Genomic DNA, 20403 nt, shown 5'->3' with positions numbered 1-20403 from the left:
GCAATTTTAGCTTTAAACTAGCTACAGAAGACAATCTCCACATCCCCATAGCTGCACTGATGCTGGTGCTAGGCCCTGAGCTAGCTACACAGCACTGCAGAGAGTTGCCTGTGATTTTGCTGGTACTCACAATACCTTAAGGCAGGCCAAAGTATCAAGCAAAGTTTGGGATTCTGCATCTATAAAGGCTGGCAGCCATGAGCAGAGCTCTGTATGATGCTCTGATTAATGTTTGAAGTAATAACCCATTTTTCGTCCATAATGGTGACAGAATGGACCGTAACGTATGGTGGTGATTGGCAAAGTAGCACTGTGGCTACTAGGACTTTCTTTTAATGCACCGTGCAACAAACAGAAAAATGAAGCCAGGTTCCATTCTGTTGCCTAATGATTTTTACTGGTACAAATGCATGCACAAGGATCTCAAAGGCTGGAGGGAAGTGATCCTTGTTCCTTTTTCAGAGCAAAGTGGGAACTAAAAGCCAGTACCTCTCCCTCTGTTCCCTCAAGAGAAGCCAGTCGCTATAGTAATGGTTAATAAGAAGAGAGGATCAGCTCACCTGTTTAGCCTCCCAGACGAAGCAGTGAGAGGAATATAAAGTTCCTCTTTCATGAATTAGAAGCAAGGAAACTTTTACCCATGTTTACTTTTGGCTAGGCATTTATGGGGAAAGGGCTCAGGCAGTGTGATTGAATGACTATGCCAATTCAGCACTGCCTATGAGAGGTGCTTTCCCAAAAACCTTCAGCCTAGACAACAGGTCAGCAGAGCACTGAGGATGCAAGCACCCAGCTTTTCTCAGAGGGCAGTAGTAACTCTGCCCAGGATGGTAGCTACTTTTTCTGCTATAATTTAAACGCAAATGGACTAAAGAGCAAAACCCTTATCTTGATAACAATTGTATTCAAGTATGTTTTTGTTTGTGAAAATGCTGACTATTGGGGCTCATATCCATGAAGAACATTGTTGTCGAAACTTTCCTCTGCTAGAAACCTAGGCTACAGCTAAGGCATCTCAGTATACGGGTAACGTTTTCAGAGGCAGTAGGAGGTCAGCATAAGAATTGTTTGGCTTCGTTAACTGTAACATCTACCATTAGACGAGACATCCTACTTCAACATAGGCTTTAGATACTCTGGCTTAATATTTTGACTCTAGGAGATGAAATTTAAGCTCCAAATGTCATATTTAAACTCCTAAATATAAATGGCCTGATTTTCCAGGGTGTTAAGCATATGCAATGCCTGTTGATTTCAGTGAGAAATGTGGGTGCCTGCCAACCATTTTGGAAAACCAGGCCATTTTATTTAGTCATTGACACATAGATTCCTAACTTTAAGCAGCCAGGTTTGAGACCTTTTCTAGTTTCATGCAGTTCTGCTTCAGCTTTAGCAGAAAATCACTTCCATTAAGAAGTTCCCTTGACCTGCTCCCTTCCAGCCCTATTTTGCATGCTGTTGCAAGTATCCATTTAAGGCTGGTTTTGCAGAAGCAAACAACAAAACCACATCAATTTAGAATATTCCTTTTTAATTTTTGTGCAGAATAAATAATTTCATAAACATTTTAAAAAATGTTCCTTACAGAGAGAGTGACCACATTTTTATACAGCAATTACTATTGAGACAGAAGGGAATTTGTGCTGCAGAACTGTTCTCTTTAGTACAGATGACACATTTCAGTGGGAAAGGCAAAGTTAAATATATAGCAAAGTTAAATACACACACTGGGTTCCAGCCATATTTGGACTGTATCACAAACTAAATAACACTAGAAAATTAAAAATTAGCACTGCTTCCCAACTCTAATCTAGATTTACTGTGCTCATCCCATGTGATGCTTGATCGGAAAGGAATAGGAATGCACGTAGAAAGAGACAATGTACGGGGTCTATACTAGATTGAAATTGCCAACTGCTCAAACACATCATCCTACTGGAGAGACAACCAATACAAAGGAAAACAAATAAGCTTTAACCCATATAGCTTACACTAGTTCAGCTTACACTAGTTACAGTGACCAAAATACTTTCCTCTTAGGACACTCTCATATATGTTAGAGTTACAAATGCTGCCAAAACTTCCTTTCTCTGATAGATACTCATATAATGGCACAGCCTTTTAGTGGTCTTAACCTTAATCTTAGACTTTCAGAGAGAATTAGCAGCATGAGTTGCTTGCATGCATCTTCTTGCCATCTGTGGATTCTTTAGGTTCAAAGGAGGCAACAAATACATCAACACTAGGGAGTATCTTGAAATCTTAAAGTGGGTGCATTTATGGAAGGTTGAAAATAGTCTGAACCTTCACAGTGGTGTGGATGTTGCAGGCTAAGACGTCTCAACACAGGCTCAACAGAAACAGAAAATTAAGTAGACATACCTTTCAGAGAGCAAAGATAAGATGGCACGGAGCAGGTGGGGTTAGGGAAGATTTTGGAGACCTAAGGATGTAGCAGAGGGACAATTTGTCTCTTTGAAGTCTTTTGAAAGAAGGAGGACATTTGTTTCCCAGGCATAGGTCTGAGCTTCAATACATCTTACTTACAGTGTCCTGCACACAATATTCTGGCCAGCAGTAATTCATGCTCTGGTCACATTTTCTTCTGGAAGAGAAGTTATCCTTCTTCCCTCAGTATGTCCCCGGGTTCCTGCAAGTCCACTGTGCCATGCCGAAAGGTAGATCTGTGCTGGGGCAGTCAGGTGAGCAGGGAGAAGGTAACAACAGTCCTGCTATCAGCTGCTTAACATGAGACACTACCAGATTACTCACTGAAAGGGAAATCTGGAACTCTAAGTCTTGGCATGCTGAGGATCTGGTTGCAGTTTGACACTTGTATTGAGCGGCAGGATTTCTAATTAGCTAGCTAGCTAAAATTGTTTACAGTGGTGTAAGAATAGCTCAGAAGAGATCATACTCCAATTTTTCTGACTTTGCAGACACAACCATAATGTTTTAAACACAGGTGTTGAGCTTAGTCTCACGTCTTTGACAGTATACACAACAAACCCATGACATAGTCATAGTTGGATCCTAAGTAAACCCATACAATAAACATACCCAAGCAAACAAAAGACAAAGAACATACGGGGTGCTGTGGGGCTGATTTCTGGTTGGTTGTAAAACAAAAAAGAAAGTAAGCACCAGCCATCAACTATTGAAAGAGGACACAGCTGTAATCATCACCACCACCCCCAGCCTGGCCCAGCTGCACAGACACGACTCACCACCATTTTTTGGCTGTGGCAGAGAAGAGCTTCTCATGAAGCAGCTGCTGCATTAAAAGCCTTGCCACATCCTCCTGCAGCCCCAAAGGGCCTGGCACTCCCTGCCAAGCTGCTGCTCCCCAGTCCTAGCAGAGGAGCTGGACAGGCAGGATACCTGCCTGCTGCAGCAGAGATGCAGCCCAGCTTAGAGAGGCATGACCCACACCACCACCACCACCACAACACAACACAACCTGCCCCAGACCCCTTTTCTGGTGAGATTGGAGCCCAGCTGGTCATCTTGAATGTTCTCCAACAGTTTTGAAGATCAGCAGGGGTAAGTCCCTGGAAAGACCAGGCTTCTTTTGTATCAGTTATTGTTTGTATTGTAACAGAACACAGTTCCGGTGCAAAACTATTGTCCTGGTGGAAGAAGATGGATGGGGCTATTCATCTGGAACTGCTGAAGCAGCCCTGGAGAAACTGTTACTCTGGCCAGGTAGCTCAATAGCTGGGCGTCTCCAGTCTGGCCACTTTAACCAGACCAACTGTCCACTGTGTCCAGCACCATCAGGCGTACTGCTTGCACACTAGCTGTTAGGGCATCAGATCTGTTGTACAGATGATGCAGCCTGGATATGTGAGATTTGCTGCCTGTTGCGTGAGTCAGTATTGTCACCGCAGGCAGGAATATGGGTGTGGTAACCCAGATCCTGTCTCTGCTCTCGGTGCTCTTTTATGCCAGATATTCACACACATGTAACGGGGAACCTACATCTTACTAAAGAGCTGACAGTCAGTTTTGACACAATACAAAAAAGTGGAAGAACATCCAGTGGAGGAAATGGGAAAGGAAGCACAAGAATAGCAAAGATAAAAGCAGGCAGTTGCACACATTGATTTTGTGCACTGTAAGCATTGCCAGATTGCTATTTTCAGACGTTTGTATTCTTACTGGTTACTGAGTAACATCCTCAGCTTTACAGATGTCAAAATGGAATGCATATGGAAGAGGTTTGTATGGGGCCATGCAGTGACTTCATATATTTGTCCAGGGAGTTTGCTTTAGGACACAATGGAGAAGAGAGCTTGTACTTACAGAAGAGGACAACTGGTCAGTAGAAGAGGAAGAAATGGTTTGACTTTGATGAGTTTTACAAAGATTTGAAACTTGTGTGAAGAGTGTTTACTGGGCAAATTGGTTAACATGAACAGACCTCTGGTAGGATCTGGAGGAAGTAGCAAGACTGCAGAATAACCTAGCATGCATACAGCTCTAGAAAGAGAAGTGCCATTAAGGTGACTTCCAAATTACAGTCTGGAAGAACTCACTGAGGTTGCTAAACATGAACTGGCTCTGCTAGCTAAATGCATAGGTATACAGTTGCTGGGGGAAAATGGCCTCTGTCCTTTGAAGTTATTTTCACACTGTGACATCCAGTTTGCTACTGGTTGGTATATACAATAGATGTTCATGGGTTTTGTATCTATTTTAGGCCCAGTTGTCAGGTAAACAATGAGGAAAATTGTGGGTTTTAAATGTAATATCACAAATTTTTAAAGTAAATGTATAGATTTTTCTGGCTGAAAATCTGTCAGTTTAGTGTAGGTTTATAAACTTTCCAGTCACATTTATAAAAAGGCATTTAATAAGGAGGCAGCTTCCAGTTATGACTGTAGTCTGACTTACAGAAAAACTACCTGCCACAATATGATGATGAGTCAAAAGAAACCACTGGGTCCTCTCTTTCTCTACCTGTACATATTGATAGAGTACAAGTGAAAAATGAAGATTCTATGAGAAGACAAAGTACCTTTCACCTAGACAGTATAATTTTGCAGGATTTCCCTCATAACCAGCACCAACCTGTGAAACTTTATGCCTGTCAATTCCTTCCTCAGAAATCTTGTCCATAGGCTCAGAAGTAATCCTCTAATAAGCAATGTAAGTGTGGCAGAGTAAGATGCAGGGAGATTTTATTTCCAGCTTTCTTAACACCCTATGTTCACTTAATCCCACTCTTCATTTAGTTAGAGGTAATCCCTGAGTCCTTCAGTACAAATTACATGCAAATGTACATTACGTGTATGGGTGTACCTGTATATAACACAGCACATGTGCCTCTAAGAGAGAAATCACACCGATAGCTAGGGTAGTTGAATTTTCCTAAAGTGATGCTCCCAAGTCATCTACCTGAAACGTACACATTAAGATTCAAGAAGGAAAATTTCTTGGAAAGAATTGCTAATGAGGCTTGCTTGGATTTTTGCCCATTGAATCTTGAATAAAAATCTTCAAAGTTATTCTGAAGTGCCATTCAATTTTTCTTACCTCATCACTAAAATTATTTGAAAAATCATGACAGCCCTTTGTGGTAAGTCCAGAAACATCACACAGACCATGTTAAGCATGCTAAAATTTTCCACTTGTCACTTTGGAATGAGAGTTTTGAAATAAATTGTAAAAGATTCAAAATACAATGAGGAAAAAACCTGAAATATCCTGTTCAAAAATCGACTGTCCATTCATCTACAGCTGTTCAAAAAAGAATCTGAAACTTCCCACAGCTACGGGGCAGCTCTTCTGTGAGGACAGGCTGAGAGAGTTGGTGTTGTTCAGCCTGGAGAAGAGAAGGCTCTGGGGAGACCTTATTATGGCCTTTCAGTACTTAAAGGGGGAAAGATGGGGACAAACATTTTATCAGGGCCTGTTGCGATAGGACAAGGAGTAATGGTTTTAAACTAAGAGAGGGCAGATTCAGACTAGATATAAGGAAGAAATTCTTTACAGTGAGAGTGGTTAAACACTGGAACAAGTTGCCCAGAGATGTGGTAGATGCCCCATCCCTGGAAACATTCAAGGCCAGGTTGGACGGGGCTCTGAACAGCCTGATCTAGTTGAAGATGTCCCTGCTCATTGCAGAGGGGTTGGACTAGGTGACATTTAAGGATCCCTTCTAACCTAAGTCATTCTATGATTCTGTGTTTTTCAGTCGCTCGCTAGTTAAAGAACAACTGCAGCAGCTTAAACTACTTCTTTAAAAATAATTGACTAGTCCAGCCAATGTCATTTAAGTGGTCAAGAGAGAAGATCCAGTAACTCCCAATGTATGATTTACACAGCATATGTCAAATATTTCACATATGCACAAAAATTACAGGAAAAAATGAGTTCTGCTTTGTAAACATTTGGTACAGTTAAATAACACAGAACTTCTGGAGAAAGCTGTACTTTCTACTTAATCTTGCAATTTGATTGGTGCCAGCTGGCTCCTCAAAGAAAATAAAGTCCACTTGAGCAAGTTACTATCCAGAAAAAGATCTGAAGACAAGACATGGCTGAAGACAGCTGGGAAAGAACAGTTAATAGTAACTAGAAAAACAAACAGTAGCGCCAGCACTGTGTATACAAGAGATGTGTATCATAGAATCATAGAATGTCCTGTGTTGGAAGTGACCCACAAGGATCATCGAGTCCAACTCCTTTCCCTGCACAGGACAACCCCAGAATTCACACCATACCTCTGAGGGTGCTGTCCAAGTGACAATATCTATCCCTGCAGTATATCTATATCTATCCCTGCAGCTCCAGAAACTGTACTACAGTGCTGCAGTATACACACAAAGCTTCCCCCTGCAATTACGGCCAGTGCATAAATGAGTTTGACTGAATTTAAAATATTTCACTCTATAAAGAAAGGAAGCTAAATGCAGTATATTGGATTTTTACAGTGCAGCAGGAGAAGCTCCAAAATTCTCTTCTATCTCAGACAGCAATGTGACTGATAACTCTATTTTATTGCACATTCATAAAATCACTTCCACTTTAATAATTTTAAAATTAGATTTAGCAGGTAATTGTTCCATATTGAGCATTAACTGCAATAAGGTGTTTGGTCTTGAAGGAAAGACACTTTGAACATTTACATTAAAAGGTTGCTCTTTTTGTAATTCAGTAAGCAAAAGAGGACACTTCTGAAGTGAGATGAAATAGAATCTTTTCACTGCAAAATTAGAGATGTTGTCATGGAGGAAGTAAAAACAGAAGGTTAAAAGTAATCTGAAAGGTAAATTACTACTTGTTCCTTCTTTTATGCCTTACTCTGTAATGGTAACATGGATAGCATGAATTCCCAAGCCCTTCTGAGAAGTGCTTTCCAGCCTGACCCAGAGAAATGCCTAATCCAGACCCCTGGATTATACTGGGATTCTTCCAGTTCGATATCAAGCAGAGCCCTTGTGCCTAAAAAGTCAGTAAAGCCATATCAAAAAGGTCTTTACAAGAAGAAAAGAACTTTTCGTCAGAACTATGAGACAAATTTGAGCTGCAAAATAGAAGTAGCAAGCAGATACAAATGCAATTTCTTTTCCACCCCACTCTGCCACTCACCTCCCTTAGTATTTTAAACGTATTGTGGACTAGTTTTTTTTATGTAAATGATTCTCATGACTGCAGAACTTCCACTACACTTCTGTCATTTTGCTCTGTTAATGACCAAACCTCTGCCATTACACCACAGCAAATGAGATGTCTTAATGCTTTTGAAGCTAAGTGTGATGTTTGCTCCTACACTGAAAATTCTAGTGTCGTTTGAATGAATGAGTGGAAAAGAATCACTATTTCTATTTTAAGTGAATTATGTGCATGCCAGAACCTTCTAATTCTTATGAATGAGTAACCTCATAATTTTTAGAGGCATCACTCAAAGAAAGCAAAGATGCTCCAAGGTGTATTTATTTGCAGAGTTGGTTGCAAAGTTGTTGCCACAGCTTTGGCCTCTTTTTTTAGACTGGCTATCCTTACTGTGTAGTGACTTCTCCAAAAACTGACCATCACAGAGTCAACGACCTCTACATCAGCATTTATTTACGTCATCTCCCTTGCTGTTGTTGGCACCTCTTTCTAGTTCACAACACCTTTTTTCTTCTTATGCTAATGGACCTTTTCCAATTCATCTTCACCACTGAGATTTTTTTCTCTTGGTTTAAAGGTACTGTCAGACAGAAATGTATTGTCTCCTCCCGTCTCCAAGATGATGATGAAAAGCCTTGTTCTATGAATGGCCAGTGCAACTACTGTGATCGGGACCCACAGCTACATTATTTTCCCTTGTAATCATATTAAGTCAGATGAAGGAAAAATAGAGGCAGCTAGAGAGTATTAATAGATCTTGGGGGCGTGATAGATCTTAAGGCCTGTAACTGTGCTGCAGAAAGCACTCATTTATCGTCCTCAGAGTAAGAATCTCTAGAAATAGAAGCATTTTACATTATTTTGTTCCTAAAGATACAAAATAATATACATTCTAATTGCACTTTGGAGAAGTAAAATTAATAAAGACAATTGCGCCATTCTCCATTAGTGGAAATGCCCCACTGTTAACCTGCCTCAAGCACTTTTCGATATCACTGAATCCCTTGGGGGGGGATTTTCCAAAGTGACCGCCCTGCTCCTATTAAAATCTATCACTAACTTCAGCCTGGGAGGAGAGTCCAGAGAGTCCCTGTGGTGCCCTGTATGTGGGAAGATCCTAATCTTTTTGCGTGCTGTTGCTTCCCTATATTTATGTGTGTGACTGCACAGGTGCTCAGATACATTCATGAGGGCCAGGATTTTCCTCAGAGGACATAAAAAGGAACCAGAAAGTCAACTGTGTGGAATAAGGGGTAATGGAGAGTGATGTAAATCATGGAGGAAAGGGAAACTTCACATAAGATGAAACTTCATCAAGTGTCCAGTGAAGTCAGTTAATTGCAGGCTCTATGCCCCAATTCACAGAGCAAAACCTTCCAGAACACATTTTCAATACTACATCACAGAGTATATTTTCTATCTGTGGAATCCAATTACCATAGGCAGTCATCAAGGCAAAGAGTTTAGTAGAATTAAAAAAGGGATTTAGGAAGCTTTGTGAGCAAAGACAACATTTGCAGCTGCATGCGCTAGATTAAAACAAGGCAGGGGACAAACAAGCTCCCTGCTTCAGAATAAGCTGATTGCTTTGAGGGTCAAGAAGAAATGTTTCCTTGCCATGTGTGAGCCCTGCTGATTTATTGAGATGTGTGATGGGATGGTTTGAGTTTTCACTAGAAGGAGTGATAATGATAATGAATGCTATAGGTAGATTATTTGCTAGTCTGTATTACGGTAATGTGGCACTTCCACAAAAAGAGTATCAGTCAATGAGCCTGCGATGAAGAGCAATCTTCCCAGCAGGGGACTGGGCACTGATGAGAGCAGAATGCAGACCTTGGCTACCAATGAGACTTCCTTTCTGACTGTTGGGAGGTAGCTTACTCTCGCTGAGAGTAAGTACTCATCACCTGAGAAATGGGAAGACAGTACTTCTCCAGTTCTCAGAGGTGGAACAATGGGGATGTGCAGAAAGAAGGGATTGGTCATATTTTCACTCACAGACATGCTGTGCTTTGGATTCAGAGCTGTCACCCCACTGTAAATCAGGAGTACTTTAGCTGGAATTAGTCAAGCTTTTCCTGACTTACACCGAAGAAATGAGTTCAGAAAATGGTGTTTTCATTCTACTGTTTGTGGTGCTCCTCTGTTTGAACTTGTTCCCACATGCAACTAGAAGAACAATAGCCTTGAGGAAGCTTAGCAGCCTTGCCCTCAAACATGAGCAGTGTCCACAGTGGATTATGTATCATGCTGGCTGGCTTGAAACCCCAGAAGCTCCTGCCCCAGTCTTTGCTCCTGTTATGGGCTACTGTTGTTATTACACCTGTTGCTTCAAGGTCAGATCCTCTTCAAGATACTCTTGTTTACTCTGAACAGTAGATAAGATCTGAGAAAAGACATTTTTAATGTATAGGTTGGATAAGCTGAATTATTTATGTTAATGGCTATGGGTGCTATACTTGTTGCTAAGAAATACTGTAATACTTCGTCATAACTCCCATTTGAAAATGCCATTACAGCTAGCTGAGCAGCAACAGATACAGTATGGGTTGAGCAAACTATTGATGCCCGAGAAAGGCTTTTTAATGATTTTGTACCTCGACCACTTTGGTTGGCAAAAAATTGATAAAGAAGCAGGTAGAAACAGTCAGGCTGCTCTTCTCCTTGTTAGAGCTGGCAGGGGGCACAGGCGCTCAAACTTCCATGATGGGATAACTGCATGTATATATAGATGTACCTATATATGCACATACACAGACAGTTTTGATTGATAGAGTCCCGATCAGACCCTTCACCACAACGTGAAATCTCTACTGCACAAGCGGTTGAGCTTTGTTTATTCCAACAGAGCAATCAGGATGGCAGTTTTTTTGAATTTTGAACTCTCACATTTCCTGCCTTTGCTTGGCATGTCCTTAGTGGAAATCCCCCCAGCTGTCGAATGATCCAAAAGCCTGTGTAACCCGTGTTTATTTGTTTTCTTATTCAGAATTATTTAAATACAGAAAATAAAACCTTTGAAGGAATCAAAGTTAAGATTAGCGGCCAACACTGCTTAGCCATATGTAAAACTGAGATTGACAGACAACATTTAGGGAGAAGGAAGGGTCAATAGCCATGGAATTATTGCCCCAATTAAAAACAATTATCCATTTTATCTTTTCTTATTTGGAAGCAGATATACATTTAAACTGACCTTTTACCCTGCTCAAAAGGCTTAAGTTTATTATTTCATTAGCTGCTAATTTTATTGGTGGATGTATGGTTAAATCCTCCGTACTACTTTGAAAGCCTCACCTGATGTCTACTGCAGGTATGTGCTGTTTCCCTGGGCTGGGGGATGACTGTACATTAGTAACTGATGTATGCAATTGAATGGTGGTTCTGTAGAACTCACACAGATCCAATCTGGTCCTCAAGCTTAAAATGGTCTGTCTCTGCATTAAATTAACTGTGTTTGTTGTCTGCTTAAGCTCAGGGCAACTTCGCAATTTTGATATAGAGGAATAACATTTCTGCACGCCAAAAGCAGAGTTCGCTTTGGTCAGCTGCAGCCTCTTTTTTCCTTTTGATACAATTTCCTGGTTAAATGTATGAAGCTTTGCACACTTCATGGCCATGCAGTTCCTGAGATGCTGTGTGTTGACCGTGCCTTGGCAGCGTTTCTGTGTTGGGTTAGACGTAGCTGGAGCTGCCACAGAGCTTTAGAATGGCGCACCTTAGCTGCTCCTTGTACTGCCCATGCACTCACCGTGCTTAACCTGTGAATCTGGAGTCTGCTTCTGGGGGAGGTGTCGTCATTCTGATCCCCGCAAGGGCCACGGAGGATCTTTAGGAAGGCACAGTGGATTAATACAACCTGGAGGCATGGTCTAAACCTGCTGATAACATCACATTCATAGTCATTGCTAGCTCGCTCTCACTGCTGATATTCAGCAAGTGTAGAACAGCACTGAAAACTGAAGTACTTTTCACTTTTATTAAATAACGTGAGCCTAGATTTTTATTAACTGTGGAACATTTTCACAAACTATGAAGCAGTGTAGCAGTAGCAGTCTATTATTTTTGAACAGTTGGATTAAAATTGTTTTAGTTGCAACTTCAGAAGGCTACTGTAGTCTTTTGGTGATGAATGCATGTATTTTTATTCCACATTGATAACTTATAAAAGAAATTCAGAGTTGCAATTTCTGCATCCAAAATGGTGATCTCAGCTTGTCTGGGATATTTAATTGTCAACATTTTATTATGTTGTCCAGAATTTGGAAGTGATTACATGCTAAGCCTGAGTTACATAGCAAAGATTTTTCGCTATGTGCATCAGAATTCTGTGTGCAAATTGTCTTTCAGATGACTTAATTGTATGTACACATGAAAAGCATTTTCTCCGTGTACTAGCTTGTATTTTAAAATCTGCCTCTCCATGTTGCTTTTGACCTAGCTTATAACCTCGTCAGTAAATTAGTGTTTACAGAAATAAAACGACTAGCATGATTTTGCATAATTGTTCTCATTTATGGAAAATACTGCGCTTTAGCAGATTGAAGTTTTCTCCTTGTCAAATACTGACACATAACACCTGATGTAAAACGCGCCTGTGTTGTGGCACGGTATGACAGCGCTTCTAGCCAAAGGGGAGAAGCACCTTCCCAGCTGAAGGCAGCACGAATGCCACCTTTTCTGCGCTACAACCTGGAGCCCCAGCACAGGCATCTTCCCCAGCAGCCCACGCAATCAACTATACTTAGGCAAATCTCCTCTTGCATAGCATTATTTACAGTAGCACCCGGCGTTTTGTCCCATTTTGCAAATAATTTTAAAAACTGATCTCGGCCCTGCAGCCACTGTAGGATGACAAACGGGGGTAACCCCCCGCCAGGGGAGAGCGTGGCCGGGTGGTGCGACCCAGGGCCGGCCCAAAGCAGCCGCTGCCGGCTCTGCGGGATACACGACCGAGGGTTTCCGTGGGATTTCCAGGATTTGGTAATATACTGCCTACAAAACCCCTGGGTGACCGGCACGGGACCAGCAACGTCCCCCCGCGCCTGTAGCTGCGTACGGAACCGCACCACGGCACGTTCCGCGCCAGCAGCCTGTTCGGGGCACGGCCAGCTCCGGGCGGACGCGACCCGCAACGTACCAGCCCGGGCTGAGGACAGCGACCCCGGGGGCGGCGGCGCTCCGCAGGGCACACCCGCACTGCGCCCAACCAACAGCCCCTCTCGCGCCCAACGGCCGCCCACGCGCCCAACGGCCGCCCCCCGGCCGCTGGCGGTGGGCCCGGCGGGGCGGGGCGAGGCGAGGTGCGGCCCGCGCGCCGGAAGTGAGCGGCGGGGGGGAGCCCGGAGCGGCGGCGGAGGGCGGTGGGGCGAGAGCGGGAGTGGCGCGGAGGGAGCGGCGCGTCTGCTGCCGGGCAGGGACGCGTACCGGCGGCCGGGCGGGCGAGCGAGCAGAGGCGGTTCCGCTCTTGGCGGAAACAAGAAACGGGAAAGGAAGGGAGCGGCAGTGGGAACCGGTATCGGCGGCCACCATTAGCGGCGGCGGGAGGAGGAGCGGCAGGCACGGGGGTCTGCAGGCGGAGCGGAGCCTGGGTGCCGCCGCCGGCAGCGAGCGGGAGCGTGCCTGCCGCCGCCTCCCTCTAATTTGTGGGTGGCCGCCGCTGCCCGCCAGCCAGCCGGGGGGCTTCCCTGGAGCCGGGGCGAGGTGAGTGCTGGAGCCGCCGCCTTGTCGGGGGATTGTTGGGGGGGGCGGGCGGGGAGCGGCGTTTCCTGCCGCTTTCCCTTCTGCCGGTGGCGGGGCGGGGGCCGCTGAGGGACGGCGGTGGCCGGGTGCTGGGCGAGGAGCACCGGAGCTGGGGAGTGTGAGAGGGGCGAGAACTGAACGGCCCCCGGTCTGCGCCCCGCGCCCCTCCACGCCCCAGACATCATAGGGTGTTTTGTTTTGTTTTTTTTTTAAAACGGGCTTTGCAATGCTGATGGCTGGTGGCGGGGGTTTTGTGGTGTCGTCCGTCCCTGTCCCCCATCCCTCCCCGCCCCCCACCCCCGGCTTTTCCCCGTGCAAGGCATGCCTCAGGAGAGGCTGGTAAGCCAGCCGGGGATGCGCGAGGGATGTAGTCTGTGGCATCCAGACAATGTCAGCTTGGGTGAGTCTCCACCCTGTGGAGCTGCAGGCAGTCGAGTCCCCGGCACAGGCATCGCCAGGTCTCTCTGCGCGACCCGGGGAACAAAACACCCTCAAAGCCGTGTTCCTGGAGCATAAAGGAAAGATTCTTTGGCTTGTTCGTTATAATGTTTTGTTAACAAAAATAAAGATTTCAAATTTTTTTAGCCATACGACTTACTGAGGGCAGGCTGGTTTGTGAAGAGCCTCCCAAGCAAGGCTGGTGTCTGCATTGGTTTCCATGAAGATGGGGAGAGTGGGTTGGTTGGTTTTTTTTTGGCATGAGGAAAATCACGGATGAGGGAGAGAAAGGAGGAGTGACTGTATACATGAGTGTCACATGACCTGTGTAAAATTTATATAGGTGTGCTTATTTTTCTCCTGCATTAATGCTAGTTGTCTTAAGAAGCCAATGACTTACCTGTTCATTTTGGAGGGTTTTATATCTTTTGGATTTGTTATCTTGTGGAGCAGAAGTGTCAGCTGTGTATTTTGGCACTGCCTTTGTATTTTATTATTTTTACTAGTATTTCAATACTTTCTATCTTTGTTACCTGGTTATAGGTATTCAGAAGGGGGCAAACGGCAGTATGCGTAGTGTAATCGCTCTTTTACTGGAGGAGTACAGGTGCACTTGGTTTGGCGCAACTATGGTGTTTCATACGGCTAATATCTTTACATTGCCATTCATGTGATGGAGGAATGGGGAGCTACTGTGTTGTGAGACTGTAGAATCACACCCACTCCATTTTAAACACACTGCCTCTTTTCATCTGGCCCCCTCAGTCCCCTGTCCTCCAGGCAGGGACACGTTAGCTTGTAAAACACCTTTGAGTGGAAAAAATGAATGTAGATGTTTACTGTTGGATGAATTTAGATGTTTATTGAAAAAATATGTCTAAAACAGAAAATCTTCCTATTTTGCTGTCTGTTTAATCACCTTTTCTCTGCTGAGAAGTTTCCTATTAAAATAGAGGAAGACAAAAATCACTTGCTCAATCATCTAGCAGAACAAAAGTACAGGTCATAAATTCCAGTTCTAGGAAGTACTTGATGCATAAGTTGTACGAAGATGTAGACACGTTCATTTTTAATATGCTGGTATCCTTCTTGGGTGGGTGTGGTGGATAGTGGAGTGTAGAATTGTTTTTCTGCACCTATGTTGGTGTGTGTTTTTTTGTATCTGTGGGTGACACTCAAATTACCTTACAGAAATCCGCATTAGGGAGGCTTTTTGCTTTCATAGAACAAGGACGTAAGTGGCACTAAGTAATTTATTTATTGCCCTCCTACCAGTTGCATTTTCAGATGGATACTTCCTTAAAATGGCTTGGCTTTTAGACTCAAGACATGAAGTGAAGAGTCCTTCTAACACTTTCTCTGACTCAGCATGGGATGACAGAAAAGTATTGCTAAGAGATAAGTCACAGTTCAGAAAAGCAATGTAGTTTACCAGCTGTTAAAATCTTGAAAGAATATACAAAGTAATGTGGAAAAGGACACTGGCAAGTTATATATTATCTTCAATTTGCCTTCTTTGCATGATATCTTGAGACCACTGCTTTCAGGTTTAAATTTAAAATAGTTTTTTTTCCAGGGGAGTAGTGCATTGACATAAACTGTTTTGAACTTCCTGTATATTGCATCCTGTTCCTTTCTTAATGAGGTAAGCCATGGTACAGAAAACGCCTGTATGAGTTTATGAGACTGCTGTGGTAACTTTTGTAGGTAATGGTTCAACGTGTTTGATTTGAAGAGGCCTTATTTTTCAAGGGGGTGTCTTAGTCTTCTGACTATCAGAATATGTGGGTATTGCCTCATTTCTCTCTCCTCTAAACCACTGACATTTTTTCAGCTGTAAAGCTATTGTGTTGCTTCTTCATTTGAATTTTGGAAGAATATGAACATGTGCTCCTTTATGGCTTCCTTCAGCATCAAGATTTTTAATCAGTTAGCTTTTCTAGCCAGAAATAGCTATTTCTTTATGCTCTTAATTGAACATCTTTGCTGTATTAATCTGATCTTTACTGGTTGTACAACTTGCCTTCCTTCTTCAAATGTCTTTCAGCCACTGGGGGGGGGGGGTTGGAATCTGTCAAACTGGGGCAGAGTTAAATCTGAGTGACTAAGCCAGTTAGGTAAATACTGAGAAGAATAGTGCTGGAGATCCCAGCAGTTAAGTAATTTAGATCACATTCTTAGTAGTAGAAAAATCCAAATCTCTGGTGTTAAAAATGAAGCCAAAGGTTGCAAAATAATCACACTGCCTTTTCTTTTATGTTAAATAATAGTTTTATTACTGAATTTTCAAGTGGAACTGAAATAATGTGCTTTACAGCTTTCCATTAACATCTGTTCATACTGAGGACCCTGCTGATTAAATCTAGAACTTGTTACAGGCACTTACTGAAGCCAAAAATGTCCAACTTGAATTTCAGCCCCCAACAATAAACCAAACATGGATGCGTATTTTGTGATGTTTCACACTTTCTCTGCAATTGCTAGAAGAAAACATATGTTGATTTACAGCAGAATCAGGCAATCTCAGATAAACAAGCCTTGTAAAAAGGGCCAATCCAAGTCTGTTCTATTGCTAAAGTTTATTAATACGGAGAAGTGACAGCAGACTGCTGAGTAGTCATGTTTAATGTGGAATGATTTCCACATAATTTTGTTTAAGGAAATGCAACTTACAAAACCAAAGTTGTTGTATTGAGTAAATCCTTTTAAGAATTCAAAAATACCTCTGTCCTAACTGGCAGTCGCAGATTTTGAATGAGTACACAGGTTGAATGTTTTCCACCTTTAGGAATGTCTGCAAGGTTAAGGAATGCCAATGAAGAGACTTGCACTATAATTGCCTGTTGTAATTGTTCTTCAGATTGGCAAGGGATTTAAGTTTCTTCTTGTTAATCTGCAAGTGTTATCATCACTTAAAAACTGTATTCATTGAAAATGGCATATTATTTTCAAGAGGTTAATACTAGAAATTAGTAATAACTATCCAATTAACCATATCAGTCCCTGTGAGAAAGACAGGTAAAATTCCATGATGATTCAGGTTGCTAATAATCATCCTCACAGTTGAAAATCTTATGAAGACTAAGAAAAGTATCTGCAGCATACTTCTTATGCAACTTGATCCAGAAACATTGTCTGATATTTGACTTTTCAATGAGTTAAAGTCGCTGCTCTATTTTGCCCTAAGTAGTAATTTTAGTTATTTGTTAGGACAGGCTTAGTTGAAGTGTTTAATGGAATATGTAACATAGAATAATATTTTTGTCAAGCTTGCTTTTTTTAATATATCTGCTAATGAAGAGCACTTGAGATTTCTTGTTCTGTGAGCTGTCACTCTGTTTGTTAGGAATTGTATGGAGGAAGACGATGGGCATGAGAATTTGGAACTGGCCTGAGGTTAAATATTAGGAAAATTATTTTTTGCTGTCTTATTTCATGATGAGTTGGTTGAATTCTATAGAGAGCCCTGAGGGGGGAGGAGGAATTTCAGAGCTACTGTAAAAATTGTTTTAAAACTTTAGTCATAGAGCGTAATTTTTACCTGTTACAGAATTTCTAGTCTCAGAAATTCATTAGATTAATTTAAATTGATGTAATTAGAAAGGTGATGGAATCATCTTTGCCTCTGGTCTTTCTTCTTAGGAGAGCAGTGTTTAAGGTGGAAGTTTTTATCCAAAAATATTATAGCAGGTCTGGTGAGGGAATTACTATACACAGTAGCAAAATTGTTACATATTTACGTTTCTTGAGTAAATATTTTAAAGTGTTCAAGAACTCAAGTTGTTGCTGATAAAAATGCGCTGATGTTGCATAGAGCAAATGGCAAACTGAAGGAGGGTTGTTCTCATCTTGTGTGAAAATGATCTTAAATATCATCCCTTATTGGAATGTTAATGTTGTATTGTTCTGATTGTTGTATTTAACATCTGCTGAAACGGTCTTGTACTGTGTAAGGGTGTCAGTACTCTGTCAATGAGTGTGTTTAGAATAGCAAGTTGTGTTAATAAGCTACAACAGACTACACTCTCGCTTAAGCTATGTTAAGCACAGATCCAAACCACCTTACTGTTTCCTGCTGTTTATTACGGCACTATATCTGATTTCTAGCAGATCAGGATTAGAAAGAAACAGGAGTAAGAAGTGACATCAATCTCCAGTTTTGTGACTCGTCATCAGCTTTATTACTTGCGTCAGTGTTGCACTCTCATCTAAAAAAGTCTTGGAGAAGTTAAATAGAGAACCTGATCATTTCTCTCAAATGCATGTATGAAGCAGAAAAATACGCTACAGAAAACATATATACAGGAAGGGGCTAGTGAGAGACTAACTGGCATCCTTCATCCTCTCCGATAACTTCACCCTTCAGAACGCTTTGGGAGCAGTTGCATGGGGACTGGCAGAAACTTCTGTTGATGTGATAGTGAGAGTTGAAGTCCATGGCCTATCACTGGCATAGGGTCTTTTGCTACTGCCATTGCTGTGCTTTTCTCATCTTGTCCTTCCCTTTCCCCAAAGACTTAACAATTTGCTGGGTTTGTAGGATCTGTAGTATTCCTGGCATGTCTTTTTGTCCTTAATATTGAGTTAAAGAAAAATAAAAAAAAGTGTAACTGTGCTGTGCTTAGAGTTGAGTATCTGCAATACAATTACTTCTTGTAGTTGTCTGGTGTTTGTGTTTTTTTTTAGTGTGTGGGTTTTTTTTTTAATTGTTGTCTGTGTGGCTCTTCCAGGAGGAAGGAACAGTTTAGTACTTTGCCTGAAGAAAAGCTCCAAGTAAGCTTCGTGCTTTCCAGTGATACATGGATACACTTCATCTTGATGCAAATGCTGTCATTTGTTACCGCTTTTCTGCTTTACAGACAGCCATCTTTAGCGTAGAAAAGGTAGTTCATTCTATCTAATCATGGTCTTAATGTCTGAACTTGATTACAGAGTCCCAGTAAAAGTGCTCCCCCAAACTAAAACCGTTGTTGAGCAAGTAGTTTCTGCTGCTACTGTCCTACCATCATGTATCAGTGACATGTGAAGAACTCTGCAGGTTCTCTGAGGAAGTACTGCAAACTCTCCAAGGATTACTCTGTGCAAAATTTTACTTTATTTTCTGAAATCCAGTTAGTCGTCGTAAGGGGAAGCATGTTTTCAGAGGTGTCCAAAAGGACTTAATTACTAGCCTTACTGAAACTGTAATTGGTAAATTTGCATCACCTGCTTGTAAAATTGGATTTTGAAGGATATGTCATTAGTGTTAGAAGTGCAAATAATGAATATGTATCAAGCATTGATGATAAAATCATCCCATCTCAAATGTTGCTTTCACCTTTGCGATTAAATCCATTCAATATTTGTCATAATTGCCTGCTGAGCTAAGTGCAACATTAAAAGTTGAGTGAGTTACTGCATGCTGTGGAAAATGCTACCTTTACAACATAGAATTCATAAAGGGTTTTTTGGTGTGGAATTTAATTCTTTTTGGAACTTACAGATGGTGCTAAGACTGTTTTGTCCCAACCGTGTTGTTTCAATTAGTGATTAAAAAAACGTTTAGTGTTTGTTTAATGTCTCTGGATTTCTTTTAAATAGTTTCATTGATTGTTATGATGAAATACATTTTTGTCTAAAATGCTGTTTGGTTTAATCACTGAGGAAAATATACTGAAGCTGTTTGATGGATTTTCCTCTCTGTCAAAGGGCTTGTAGATTTGTAGTGGTACTCATACGTTTAATGCCATCAAGTTGCTGAATGGATCCTTGTGATACACCATTAGTTGAAAGACAAATGTTCAGAAGGAAACAGCTTGTATACACGTCTGCTGGCTTTCCATCTCTCCTCTTTCCACATCTTCAGGATGAGATGTCGCTGATAGACTTTATTACAGATGCTATAGAAAATGACATTAGCAAAACAAATCTGCAGGTTTCTTGGAGGAAGTCAGGTTGCTCCATGCATTGTTTATAAACTTCTCCCAGTCATAAATCTCTGTACAGATGCATTTGCTACACCTGGAATAGACACAGATTTGCAGATCTCCCTACTTAACACCTCTGACAGTGCTGACCCAGTCTCAAGAACTGTATGTTCTGCTCAGTGGTTTTTCTAGTAGGTCCCTTTGTGAAATGGTATTAATAAGAGCAAAAGAGAAGCAACTGAGATTAGACATAGCTTTTTTTTTTTTCCTCCTTACTCTTTTCCTGGCAGAAATATCCTTAGGTCTTATTTAGCTTTAGTGATCACTGAACTGCTGTGTGTTAAAAATACTCTTAAAAACAAGAGACTGGTGAGATTTAATCCACGTTAACTTCTGTGATCCAGTTTACAGCATGATCCACAGCATGCCAAATTGGTAAAATTGAAAGGGTGATGAGTTGCAGTGAAAGGTTCTACCTTTGGGGAGCTGTTGAGAGAGGAAAAGAAGCTAAGTCATTGTATACATCTTCCTAGACCATGACTATATAGTTTTGCAAAATTAAACGTTCTTTTATCTCTGGGATGTAAAAGCATTCTTAAAAACAAAGACAAACTCCCTTCCAGGCTGCTATTTGCATCTTATGGGTATTAAAAGGCATTTGTCCAGGGTTTCAGGGTTAGTTGTAGGAAATACC

General features: G+C 41.8%; 1 protein-coding gene across 4 annotated transcripts in view; it reads left to right on the top strand.

Annotated features, from left to right (window-relative positions):
* Positions 1-3454: 3454 nt before the first annotated feature.
* Positions 3455-20403, top strand: part of RAPH1 (Ras association (RalGDS/AF-6) and pleckstrin homology domains 1) — a 103898-nt gene continuing 86949 nt past the window's right edge. For 2 of the 4 annotated variants that reach the window (XM_075093687.1, XM_075093694.1), the window contains exon 1: positions 13096-13326. The gene's annotated coding sequence lies outside the window, so the exon portion shown is untranslated. Of the gene's footprint in view, positions 3544-12999; positions 13327-20403 lie in introns of those variants that run through there. The other 2 variants (XM_075093689.1, XM_075093692.1) reach the window with 2 other exon arrangements.

Source organism: Phalacrocorax aristotelis, chromosome 5 (genome assembly GCF_949628215.1).
Source record: "Phalacrocorax aristotelis chromosome 5, bGulAri2.1, whole genome shotgun sequence".
Taxonomy (NCBI): Eukaryota; Metazoa; Chordata; class Aves; order Suliformes; family Phalacrocoracidae; genus Phalacrocorax; species Phalacrocorax aristotelis.
This window is presented reverse-complemented; position numbering and strand designations above follow the sequence as displayed.